The sequence below is a fragment of the Petromyzon marinus genome, chromosome 22 (assembly GCF_048934315.1).
Source record: "Petromyzon marinus isolate PM22_M1 ecotype Great Lakes invasive population chromosome 22, UKy_Petmar_22M1.pri1.0, whole genome shotgun sequence".
NCBI classification, from domain to species: domain Eukaryota; kingdom Metazoa; phylum Chordata; class Hyperoartia; order Petromyzontiformes; family Petromyzontidae; genus Petromyzon; species Petromyzon marinus.
The window spans coordinates 12,557,076-12,568,499 of record NC_133688.1 but is presented as its reverse complement, the minus strand read 5'-3'; the positions used below and the strand labels follow the sequence as shown (position 1 = coordinate 12,568,499).

General features: G+C 41.6%; 1 protein-coding gene across 5 annotated transcripts in view; it reads left to right on the top strand.

Annotated features, from left to right (window-relative positions):
- Positions 1–4,803: 4,803 nt before the first annotated feature.
- GAPVD1 (GTPase activating protein and VPS9 domains 1) overlaps positions 4,804–11,424 on the top strand; it is a 71,297-nt gene continuing 64,676 nt past the window's right edge. For 3 of the 5 annotated variants that reach the window (XM_032959030.2, XM_032959032.2, XM_032959027.2), the window contains exon 1: positions 4,804–4,967. The gene's annotated coding sequence lies outside the window, so the exon portion shown is untranslated. The remainder of the gene's footprint in view (positions 4,968–11,424) is intronic. The other 2 variants (XM_032959031.2, XM_032959028.2) reach the window with 1 other exon arrangement.

The following is an 11,424-nucleotide window of genomic DNA, read 5'->3' as shown; positions in this document are numbered from 1 at the left end:
ATTCCTCTGCGAAGAAAATTAATGTCCGAGTTTTGATGACGTTTACAAATGTGGTTTCTTCTTGGCTTCTTTGCAACTTGTCTTCTTTCAGAGGCTGGTAAGTGCATGCAATAATAAAGAGCTCTGTCAATCCACTACTGATAACGAATTCCCCGTCCCGTGTTTTTCATGAGGTTGTTTGACTATACTTCACCACCTCGGTTCGCGTTAATTGACGGTGGTGGGCAATCACTGATGCTGTTGCCAGGAGTCAGACTCAGGTTATTGGGTTCCATAGTACATTTTGTGAATTGCTGCACCACCACTTTCTTTAAAATGAAAATATAGTTTACAGTCCTTTTGTACATCTACTGTTGGATGAAAACCTTGTGGTGTGTCAATCATGGTGATTGGTTTTACCATTCTTTGCTATGCTGATCTGATTGGTGAAGTAAGAGGGTTCAGGACTGGTTCAGATATCACTTGCCACTGATGTTAGCTTTGACCAGGAAGTAAACTCAGGTTACATTTTAGAAATAAGTACACATTTTATTACAAGTGCATTCATGGAAAGAATAAGGATTTACATCTTTCAAAGTGTACAAGGTATTCCTATAAGATGCAATTGTGCATACATTAACATTATGAAATGATGTTTTCGCTCGAATGAGCAATTGGGTTGTAGCCATCTCTGTTGATGGCTCTGGGCCATTGGTGGAAATTCCATATCCCCATGGTGGGATTCTGCCTTTAAACAGGAAACCCACTTTGAATGTGAATCCAGGTATATGAAATGGATGTTATGAAGAAATTGAGTGAGGTCCAATTTAGACAAAATTCACTTCGACCTATATTTAGGTGGATCTAGAGACTTCTGAAGGGGAGGGACAGTCCCGAATTTTCAAGGGTTTTATATTGGACCTTACATTAGTAAAATAAAAAAACATTCAAAGTATTTATCTGGTAAACAATAAAATACAACTTTTGGGGGGGTTCGAGGGGGCCAGGGTTGATCAACCGAATTGCTCCCCTTCTTTGGATCTGCCACTGGACCTGAATAAAATTAGAGTATTACAGTACACACTGTTAATGTGTAGTAAATTGCATAGTATGCTTTCACGGCAAAATATTTCTCCTTTATAGTACTGATTTTTATCGGTGACCAGTTTGAGGCATAATAATAATTTAAAATGAACACTGGGAATACAATGTTGTTTTGAAACTATACAAAACGGCAGTATAGTATCCTTTAAAAAACACCTATGGGGGTTGTTAAACACTTATCTAAACAAGGAAGACAAATTCATGCATATAATGGACTCGAGCTTTTCAACAGGTTTTTGCCCTCGGCAGTATTTAATTGCTTCGTTCACAAATGTGTATTCTTTGCTATAACGTGGAAAAAGAAAGATGAATATTAATATTCTTGGTTCTTTCGGTAAAGTCACGTAGAAGGGAAACAATAAAATAATAAAAATATAAAACGATAAAATTCTCACGACGTTTCGACTGCAACACAAGCAATCATCATCAGGTGTGAAAACCACAACAATAATTTTATTGTTTTATATTTTTTTATTTTATTTTATTGTTTCCCTTCTATGTGACTTTACCGAAAGAACTAAGAATATGAATCCCTGCAGTCACGAAAGTTTTAAATCAAAAATGAATATTAATGTTACAAAAAATGGAAAGTGTGCAAACAATATAAAGTGTGAAAGTCTGAAAAGTGTTCAAGTAAGCATGGAGAGGTGCACGCTTGGAATTGCATTGAGAGACAGATGGATTTGATTTCAAATGCAGGTTAAAGACAAACTGTATTGATCTTTAAGAAAGTTACAAAAAAATAGGTAGATGTCTCCTTCACATATCTGTCTTCACGTAGAAATAAAAGTACCGTATTATACAACTCATCAGCCGCATGGACTGGGAGTGTATAATTTCAGCAGCATTGTTTCAAGATAAGAAAACTCAGTACCAGTTTCCAGCAACCTTTGCACCAGTCAGACGTGCTTGGAATCACTGCTGGTGAACTGCCGATTTTACAGGGCTTGCGAAGGACACATTGCTAGAATTCATGCATGATGACTGATGGTCAAGAACAGCAATGACGAATTGGTACCCTTGCAAGCAGCAGTAAAATCAGCTTCTGTGGAAGTGTTGGATGGATTGTTAACATCGGAGGACCGCAGTGTATGGTGGTGCCTTTGGGGGGGCCTTTATCCAGCAGTGGATTGATCATCGTTGATGATGAATAACGTTATCGATAATGAGTCGTACAAAATTATGTTACTTGGTACATAATGTCATCGCTTTGGCTTAAAAGGCTCTTCTATTTAGCGCTACCTTTTTAATCTTGAATTTTGGTTAATACCCCTTTATCGCTTTTCCCGGTTTTGAATGTGGGTATATTTCTTATCGTGATACAGCTTTATTCGAAAATTGCATTGACATTGCATCTTTTTGACTAGAATAATCGTGACCCCCATATTACAGACAGAGCTAATTAATAAGTAAAAATATCCACATGCAGCCACTTCTATAGCCTTGTAGTTTGAAGTTGCGTGTGATATATTGCAGCCTTTGCCAAGGCATGTGAATAAAGACGGTTTGTTTATAACCACAGGAAAACTGCCTTGTTTAATCATTGCTCCCACGAGGTGGTGGGCGCATGACAGACCTAATGTATATACACTGGCCTTAGGGGTGACATGTTATACATTATGGTGGTACAAGCCATACAAGAATGACCCCAGGAGAACAGGTGGTGTGACGGTTTAAAACAAGTGACACGTGGATAAACAATGAACTGGTTCGTGGAAGTTTGGTAAAACACACCTTCATGATTACATTGCGCAGTTCATTTATGCCTCTCTAACAACCCTATGGTTGGAAGGAAGTGTAAAAAAATGCGTTTATCATTTTTATATTTTTTTATGTGTAGGCACAGACACGGGAAGGCACTATATTGTCTAATTTACTTCGTCACATTCTCCACAAAGACGCTGCTGCTGAATGTTTGTGGTATGCGTAACATAGCAGGTTATTTTGTAGGTTCTCATGTGCGTGTACAGCCAATACACTGGTGGATAAGACCCCCCCCCCCCCCATGCCTTTTGGGTAAGAGTACTTTTCGATGCTCGGTGTTTGTCGGTGAAAGGCGGTGAATGTAGTTTTCGGGAACGTAGTGCAATAGCAACAATGGATTTTGCTACGCTGCCCCTATGATACTAGCCAGCAAACTTGCTATGGATGTTGGTTCGCCCACCCAAACATGATGGAGGCTCAAAACCTGCTTGGCTTACGAGATCTGACGATATCTGGTGCATACCTGGTCATTTGCTGGTAGGTTTTTTCGGTTTGTTATTGATCTGAAATGAGGATCTGGACGTTTCAGCTGTCTTGACATCACTTCCACGGTGGTCATCAGCTATGATCAAACCACGACTGGATGAAGGCCCAATGTGATTGGGAAATTGACCTAGTATCCATCTGCAACATCACTTACACTGCATTCAGTTTTCATATTTGTTTGCGGCATGTTTGACCATTTCAATTAAATAATTTAATTTGTAATGCAATATTTCTGCGTATTCATATATTTTAATGATTTTACTGTACTCGATGGAATTCTGTTTAGTTTACAATTGGTGCATACCTTCTTTAACCTATAATCCTTAATTCACCTCGTGCATTTGACCACTTTTATAGTGGCTAGATACAGAACTCCTCTTATCCATTACCGTTATATTCGTGACTCCTGTTATTCGCAGCTAATAGGGTCTTTGAAAACGCAATGTTACCTGTGGCCCTATTCAAATTGTCTGCCATAATCCACCAATTTTCCCAACAGTCAATGTGGGACAGCATCAAATGATCTGGGTTTTTCGTGTTTCGGAGAAGTTGAGTGCCAAAATATTCTGATTATCTGTATTTACAGTATCTGATATTTTACACCTGCAGACAAATTGAATATTTTTGTGAATAACGCCGCTGGATAGAAGAATCGGCGATATTAGCACCTCTGATATCTGTACCTCCGATTAGCACGGTTGGCTACGTACGGTGCGAAAGAAGTTCAACATACATGCGTATTGGTCCCTCATGTCATGAGGGATAAGATACATTTTCCTGTAAAGGGTGATATTTTGGCTGGTGTATGATCTCACTTTTACACGGTGGTGAGGGAAAACAAGTGGCTGGTTATGTTAAATAGCTGAGTTTCTCCTTACAGCTCGAATAATATGCACGGACTTAAAACTTTCGCGACTGCAGGAATTCATATTCTTTGGTCCTTTCGGTAAAGTCCCGTAGATAGATACTTATTTTTCCATCTACGTGACTTTAACCGAAACAACCAAATGATATAATATACACGGATTTTGAAAGGGAACTCAAGCAAGATAGCAAAATCAATTTATCTTAACATTTCGGTTTTCGCAGTCAATATTGATTCATGAATTGATTTTTGGGTTCGGGCGTGTAATAATGACATGGCTTCACCCAGAATTATGTCACCCAACGCCCAAAAGTATACAGATAATCAATACACGTAATATCGTGTAAATATATAAATTGCATATTTTAGGATGGTAGATACAAATTTTTGAAGCTTTGCAAATGCATATTCTGGGATGTTAGATGCAAAATTTGGAAGCATTGCAAATGCAACCAAAATGTCACACGTTCAGATGTGCAATTATTTAGCACTGTGGTGGGGGGGGGGGGTTAGTGGGGGGGGTTAGTGGGGGGCGGGGTGGGCGGCAATGCGCGCGCTCGCAATTGGTTGGCTGGGCGCGCGAGACGAGCCTGCGTCGACCAATCGAGGAGGCTCCCGAATTGGCGAGCGGGCCCGCCTGTGCGCGCTAGGGATTTCAATGGGCACAGTCGAGGCGCGTCTCTCGCGTGGCATGAAAACAACTGCGTGCTAACGACAGTCGGACGCCGCGTCTCGCAGTCTCTGTTATTTGCCCCGCCAAGCGAAACTCGTAAGTCGTCACGAAAGCGTTGTTGTTGTCGCCGTCGTCATCGGCCGGTCGCGTCTTTTGTCAGCTGGAAAGATTCGCCCCGGGGGAGAGGGGAGGGGGATGGGGGCGGCCTTAGCGCCCCGCGAGAATCCTCGCTGTTTCCTAGATGCGATGCCGCGATTGGCGCGATCTCGACGGCGGGGGAGGCGCCGTCCACCCGCGATCGGTGTCAAAGCAGTCGCTGAGATTCCTTAAGACTCCTGATGGAGGCCGCGCGCGATTAGTATGCTTTAACGATTTCTCCCTACGTTTTTGGACGATGCACGGGGCAAGCCGTGGCTTGATCGACGTTTGGCATTGAATGTTTGCATGTAGCGTATTTGACGTGTTTATGATGGTTGGGCGGGTGTGAAATAGCGTCGCTGCGTATCGATTCCGCTGACTGGGCCATTCGACGAGAGACTTGATTCTTTGTTCTCTTCTTATTTTTAATTAAGTCACCTTTGTAAGCATTAGCACAAGTGCGGCGTTGTACTCCCGTAGGACTGAACACCATATTATTGTTAAATAATACAAAACGTATGCTTTGATTCCATGCAAAGTGTCGTGAGCATACGGATCGATGTTCAGTGTCGTTACATTCCTCCACATCCTGACTCTAGTCTATAGGGCATAATATGTTTACATTAAGATTTTAATGTGTAGATTGGAACTTTTTTTTTTAGGTGTAGGTATAGGCAGCGTTAGACTGGCGTTATGTTTTAGTACATCTGATAGGACTTAATAAAAAGGCAGGATTGTCCTATGAAAGAATAGGAATAGGTTTGACCCTTGCTGGCATTAAAAGAGGATCTGTTAATCTTGATTTGAAGCTTTCGTGACACCAAATAAAAACCTCTTCCAAGGAATCAAGTCTGGATTAACCACACGCAGGACTTGTGGCGAACATGCGAACAAACATGTTCTGGTAATGTGTTCCGGCATTGTCTTTGAACCTGATCGGTATACACCAGAGACATACTTCTTTAGGGCCTAGTTTCAACTACCAGTGTCAGACCAGAGAACAACTCCAGAAGGCGAACATTACAAAGACAATGCCACACGTATTAAGAGCATGTATAGCTCGAGGTGAGATACTGGCTAAAAGGTCCCATTTTGCACTATTTTCTTGTTGTGGACTCTTAATATGGACGTTTTGTTTCATGACATTTGAATAGCCGAAGGACTTTGAAGTATGCAGTACGTGCGAGTGTAACATCCTTTGAGCATTTGTACTATGTTAAGTAAATTAGCGTTGGAAAAGTGTCGTTTGCCTTGTTAAGAACTTTTCACCCACGAGTTTTTTTTTTAGGAGCCATGCAACCCATGTGTTCCTTAATACCCAGGCCCAAGTGCTGTAGTGCGCGTGCCCAGTGTGCATTTTAGAGTCATTCTGTAGCGCTCTTGATGCCTAAACAACGTCAAGTATTTAGACCCGAGGCTATTATAAACGTGTATACATGATGTAAACACCGAGGTGCAATCTATCCACACATCACAGTTGTAATTAAGTGCAGCTTTCTGTAAGCAAGCTAGCCGGCATGCAGACTTCCACATGTATATACTGTACTGTATACAGTATTGCAACATTACTTGTATGTGAGATCCAACTTGTTCTGTTGATCGCCTTACAGCCACATCGCCAGCATTTAATAACATCGGAGGACGAACTTGGTTGCAGAGAACACATGCTATACGGAGTGATTCGTGCTCCGGACAGACACTGTTTAATTGGAAACTATAATCGTGCAATGGGCACCGCAAGCCTGTGTGTGTGTGCGCGCACGTGTTACTCTCTCAAACTTCCGTGGTCCCCCCCCAATCGCCTGACCGAGCCGCGTGACCTGCACGAGTTTTCCTGCCTGGGCCGCCCTCTTGCATTCTTGCGGTTCGAGCCAAGTTGTGGAAACGTGCAATGGTTTGTTAACCATTGCCCCTTGCGTTTTGTAATTTCTGTGTTCAAGCCAACTGTGCTTATTGTTATTATGTTTGCCGACTTGTTTACTGTTTGCGTGTGTGTGGTATGTACTGTTTCGCATATGGGCGCTCGTTAATGTCACTTGCTCCTGCAGTTCAAGGCTACACGGGGGGATCTTTGTGTTTGTATGTGTATGGGGAGCGGCAGTGCAGCGGGTTAGCCCTGCTGCACAACGCCCAAATTTCGATTCCTGCTCAAGGTCAACACCAGTGATTTTTTTTTGAACTGGTCCTGGTGCCTCTGCTAGGTCGACTTCTCACCATTCGGGAGGAAAAGGCGATCGGGCGTGGTGATGGCCACCCCACCCCTTCGTGCGCGGTTGCGGCATTCATAGGTGCTCCCTAACAGCACTTGCCCCAACAATATGTTCAGGCTATACGGCTGTTCTTTGTCATATATGTAAAAAGGTAATGTGTTATTGCTTTTCGATTGGAGATTTCAGAATTATTCATGGACTTAACAAACAATGTAATGTTATAACTTGATGTCCCTTCTGTCAAACCCTGATATTCAACCTCTAAATTAAGAGAGAGGCAATTCACACAATGGGTCGTTTTTAGAAAGGGAGACCCATGATTTGTAGGAATGGAAACTGTCACTTTTGCAGTCAAAATTACAGTAATACAGCATAGTAATAGTACAGGGTCAACATACACATAGAGCATTGTATGATATTGAGTGCCAGACAGTTCTGTGGAATGGTTCGGTAAGGGCTGTGTATAAAAGAGCTATACAGTACACGGGTGATGTGCTGAAGTTTGTTTTAATTGTATAGAGAAGCTATGTAATTTGGATGACTCATTTCTCTGGGTACTCTTGTGATACATTAAGGGATTGCTTCATACCTTTGAGGGCACACAGCACTCTATATTTTGGCAATAAGCCATACTGCCCTACACTGTCAGCAACCTGTACGCTTAAGTGTGCAGGAATTGGTATTAAATGCTATTTTATTGCACAAATTATGTTGTGTTTTGGCGGTAATGAGGAAATTGTAACTCTAGAGGAAATAAAGTTGGTACTCTGTATTGAATCAAATGTGTGATGTTTCACTGTCATCTTGGCAAAACTGCACGTCGTGCACTTTTGTCAGATGCATCCAAAACTAGTTAAGTTGAAAGCTCGTGAACGTCCATGCTATTTGTATTGCACGGTGTAACTGCAGCCTGAGCTTATCCCACAATGCACCACACAGCTCAAACAGAAGCTGACCATATGGGTGGTCCTATGAATTCAGTTCTAAACGGCCCTTGCCTACAGTAGCCCAATTTTATGCATCCTTTGAAATCCCAGCTGCATGCAAGTCAATTTCAGAAGGACATCAGGGTTGCTGGTTGCTGTTTTTGATTAATGCATACACGGCTTCTCTAATGGAGCAGTCTCAGTCTTATAATAGGATATAAACGCATATTTCCTGGTTGATGTAATGTGTAAATTGTATACATTGTATAATTTAGCACAAACTCTGCTGTTGGTTAAAGGAACCGGTGATTAATTTTTTGCTGAAAATTGTCTATTTAAATAAATGTTGTATGTATATTGTTTATACTTATATTTGGAACACTATTCAAAATTGATAATACATTTGGAACAGAACATTTTGTTAATTGCATGCATGCATGAGAGGAGCTGCGTTTTCTCTGCAAGTTGTATGCAAATATGGGTATCTGCAAGTGCAGCGCAGTGTGTCATGGATTAATTTTATGCTACTCTCACTGATCTGAGGCTGAATTGGATTTCCAAAGTGCTCTTGTCAGGTGCATTCTGTGCAGTTAATGAGTCTGTCTTGAGGCTCATTTGGAATCACTCATTAATAGGACTTATACACTTCAGGTGCTCATTGGCAAGCCCTATGATACATCTGGTAAGTGATGGTTTGTAAGCCTACCTGCATTGTTAGCCCCATACAAGGAGACAACCGCATCCATCTAAATCTCTTCAGCTTTCAAAAGATAATTTATTCTTACAGTGCGTGCAAAAATAAACAAGGCTTTTGCCAGCTTTGCTGCAGAATGCTAAATCACCACTGAAAAAAATGACTTTCTATGCACGACAGCTCCGCGATACAGTTTTATGAATACATGGCATAGGCATTGGTAATGCTATGAGAAGCATTTTCTATTTGTGTGCTATGGAGAATGGGGGGGGGGGACTCTTATTGAAGATGGGCATTATGAGTTAACTGCAGAGAAGTCAGAGATGAGCTGATTAAAGATGAATTACTGTCCAGATAGCAGAAACCAACATGATAGGGTATTCATCCAGCAATGGCAAGAATGATTTGAGGTTGGCTGTTTTGAGCCCAGCACGGTCTTTGATTGATCGCCCTCTGGGTTGGTGACGTATTTACGCACTGCAGAATATTGCGCTGTCGTGAAGTTAACAGCCGTCGTGAAGTTAACAGCCGTCGTGAAGTTAACAGCCGCATTCTCAAATGACCTGTTAACTCGAGCACTTTGAATGTCCATGCAGAACGTACATGAAAGGACATGCCTTCTACTTTACATCTCATGTTACATATAGCAGCATAACTCACCCATGAGAATAAGACAAACCATACTCAAATGTTTAGCTTTCCTGTACAACACAAACATAAGTTATATGGCAATGCATTTTTATTAACCTTTGCATGCAAATATTGCAATTATTTTTAAACAATGCTGCAAAATGACTGAGTAATAAGAACAGTATAGGTCATCATCAGCCATGATCAAGTCACTGCTGGATAAGGCCTCCCCAAACCATCGCCATTTCTCATGGCCATACGATGTCGCAAGCCATCTATCATATGCACACGAGCTGATTCCATCAATTAATTTCCATGGTGGACTTTTAAAAAAGTAGGATGAACACATGGATTAGCAGGGATTCATATTCTTGGTTCTAGCGGTAAAGTCACGTAGGAGGAAAACAATAAAGTGAAATAAAAATTTAGTCGAAACGTCGTGAGCATTTTATTGTTTGTTTCCCTTCTACGTGACTTTACCGAAAAAAACAAGAATATGAATATCATATTGGCCGTTTAGAACAGTGAGTTGGCTTGGGCTGCTCACCTCGCTACAAAGGAGGTTTGGCCGGTGGTTGAGACTCACGACAGAGCGGTAGCCCAAGGAGTGAATGCGCCCAAGAGGACGGTGTAGATACCTCGTGGAAATTAAATGGTTAGGAATAGGTGATGGCTTGCACGCACGAATTAACCTCGCAAGATATACGAGGTGTTGCCAACCTACGGCTCGTGCCTGCATGAAGCGCCCAGACGGTTCACATGCAGCTTGATATAGACGCAGCTATATATATTTTTTTCCTTCTTCAACACAGCTTTATTTGTAACGGCAACACAGCTTTATTTGTAACGGGAAAAGATCTGCGGGAGGCAGACAAGTGTTCTCGCAGGGTGTACCCGCAGATTTATAAACGCAAAACCCTGCAGCCAACCAGCTAACATGAGCGAAGCAGATGCCTGATCACCCTGCGTGACCGTCCCATGTGTTTTGTGGTTGTTGGCCATATGAAGATTTTTGTTTACTAAGTTTGGCTGTCCTGTTATTGACGTTATCACACCAATGCAGGGGGGAATTAGGTGAGGTACCAGGTCAACTCAAGGTTTGATTTCTTGGGAAAGTTTCATCATCTAGCTTTGCCTCAATCTTCCCAGCTTTCAGTTGAACACCGTGGGATACCAGGCCATTGGCGGAGTACTTTTTTCAATAGCACAGGTAACCATTTACGAGAATACATTTGAAGTGTTACTGTTTAATGTGTACTGTAAATTGTGTAGCAATTTAAACACTTGCTTTTTTGCTTTTGTATATGCATTGGAACTTGTTTGCTCTTTGTCTGTATTGGTTTAAAGCCAGGCCTCCCTTGAAGAGGAGATTTTCATTCTCATTGAGCTTTTACCTGGTAAAAAAAATGTCTAAGTGTTGCCATCCATCTGTATCTTCCACCTTGTTTAACCAGCATGGATGTTTAAGTTAATGTTTTTTTAAATACAAATAGAGGTCCTTCACCTGCAAACCATGGGTTGAGAATGTGGCCATAATCCAATCTTGGCCCTGTGTTTGTGTGGAGTTTGGATTAAGAAGGCTTGTTGGTTTTAGCCTCTAAGATTAATGAGCTTTCTCAGAAAACTATTATTGGCGACATTCATTTCAGTGTTTGGCTCCCAGTTGACATGGGACAACCTGATGGAACCCATTCAGCTGCATGATGTCGCCCACCACTGCTATTGGAATCTACATTTGTCAATCAATGAATGCATGAATGAACTGCTATATTCAAAAGCAGGTGAGAGACCGTTGGGACACAATACCCTTCTTGGATGGGAGTAAACTGTGGGCTTCTTTCTCACGTGTAAACATCTCCCCAAAAGAAATTGGTTAAACAACTTAAGCTGCATCTCTCAATACATTTCTTGAGAATTGTTGAGTGTTAAGTAAATAAAACATTTTGGGGATATTT